This window comes from Orcinus orca, chromosome 20, assembly GCF_937001465.1.
Source record: "Orcinus orca chromosome 20, mOrcOrc1.1, whole genome shotgun sequence".
Taxonomy (NCBI): domain Eukaryota; kingdom Metazoa; phylum Chordata; class Mammalia; order Artiodactyla; family Delphinidae; genus Orcinus; species Orcinus orca.
In genome coordinates this window covers 41766991-41769366 of record NC_064578.1, presented here as the reverse complement: position 1 = coordinate 41769366, position 2376 = coordinate 41766991, and positions in this window count along the sequence as shown.

Here is a 2376-nt window from a genome sequence, read left to right as displayed (position 1 = left end):
CAGAGAGTGCTGGTAAAGGTAATTATGTAGTAATTTCAAAACAATACATAATTGTATATTTCTTCTCCTGTGTTCCCTAAACTGAATTATAAAACAATGTGAATATAATTGTATTGTTGGGTTTATAACATACAGACATACAATATATTTGACAATAACATTACCTAGAAGGAAGGTGGTAGCAAAGTATACTGGGGTAAGGCAACATACAAGGTGACAACCCAAATCTGTAGTAATAAATGAATAGAAAAGAAAGGGTAAGAAGGTAATATAACAGCTCTATAAATATATACTTGCTTACCTTTCTTCTCTGTTCCTTTAAAATATATGATACTACATAAAGTTAATTATAATAATGTATTGTTGGGTTTTAACATATAAAGTGTAAAAAATTAATAATCAGAAACCTCAATTAAATAGTGTCGATAGACCAGAAGGGGGAGCTCTCATGCCCTGTGACAATAGCAGAGCCCAACAGGAAGGACAAAGACTCCTCTTCTTTCCTGGCAAGGACTCAGCCAATGAAGAGGCATGGACTCTCTGTTTACTAGAGCACTCCCAACTTCCTTTTCCCCTCTATAAAGATGTTCTTCTTTCCTTGCTGTGTGGGGACTTGCATGTGGCTCGCCATGGCTGCAGACCCCGAATTGCAATTCTCTGTTGATCTCAAATAAACTCATCTTTGCTGAAGAAATATCTAGCAGTCTATCTTAGGTCAACAAAAGACATAACATTTATAGCAATAATTGCATAAAGAGGAGATGGAGTGGAGCTTTTTAAGAGTAAGGTTTCTATATTTAACTAGAACTGAATCATTACAAATCTGAAGTTGATTTTGATAAATTAGGCTAAAATTAGAATATGGTAATTTTTGTACAACTCTGTGAGTATACCAAAAAACACTGAATTGTATACCTTAAGTCAGTAAATTGTATGGTATGTTAATTATACCTCAATAAATGTATTTTAAAAAGACATGGAAGATCTGAATAATAACATATAACTCTGAACTAATAGATAAAATATATCAATTGGCCAAAGAACATGCATTCTTTCCAAATGCCCATGGAATATTCACACACACACACACACACACTCACACACACACACACAAATTTACATTAGGCAATAAAAGAAATGTGAATATATTCCCCAAAAACAGAACTTCCAGTGTCCACAATGCAATAAAACTAAATGATAAATAAAAAGGATCAACACAATAATCAAACTTATAAATCAAAATCAAACAGTCTTTAAGAACCTTTTGGATGTAACATATCTTTGGATATAATAAAAATGGTAATTTCACTTATGCTTAGAAAATAATTATAGAAAAGTACATATTAAATTTTGAGAATATAGATCTAGTTACTCGGGAAAATTCACAGTTTTAAAGGCTTGTATTATTGGAAAAGAATAAAGGGGCGATCATTCGGTTCTGAGAAGTAGAAGGGGGATTTCTTTATCTGAACTTTGATATTTATGAAGTTGCTCAGGGAATCTGAAGTAATCATAACATGGAAATATGAATGGCCATGGTAAAAGGGTTGGCCATGGTTAAAATAAACCCTCACTTACACATCTCCTGACCCAACAAGGGAGCCATTTTGCCTTTCATGTTACCATTTTGAGGGGTCAGTGTCTTCTTGGCAATGGAATGGGATATACATACAACAGATCTACCACGAAGTGAAATTGAGAGAAAAACAAAGCGGCCAGATTTCAAACAGTCTGTGTAAGTCATATTGATTGTTTGTATCACAAGCAAAGCCATTGTCAGAGGTGGATGGGGCATGATTGAGACAGGTTAACAACTGAGGAAGGGAAATCAATGGATAAAGGGTACCGACATGAAAGAGAATGAGTTAAGTAGCAAAGGGAGTCTCTTGGGATAATTAATAAAGTCACCTTCTTTGTCCTCACACTGTGACAGTCTAAAGGGAAATCCACAGAGTGTCAGCACACATCATAAACAGAACCTCCCCCAGCACCACCTGACTCATTCTTTGTTCATTGTAAGAACTGTTCATGACTGCAATTATAACCCATTTTCTGAAATATAAAATAAAACTTTTTGTAATGCTTGTTTAATTTTCAAGGCAAAGCCCTAATCATATCTTTTCTTCCCTGTCATGTGAAATTTTGGCTCCTGTTTTAAATGGATTCACTACAATTCCCTTTTTTTTTGGTACTATTTTTCCTAGAATAATGAGCACCCACCCTCAGCCCCTGCCACACACACACACAAATTAATCTTTCACCAGCAATTGGTTCCTTAGCATGAATTTCTTTTTCTGGTGGCTGAAAAGGTGAAGGCAAAAAGCTGGGGGCATTTTGGAACTAGTGGAGCAACTCAGAGATGGAGCTGGTGCTGGA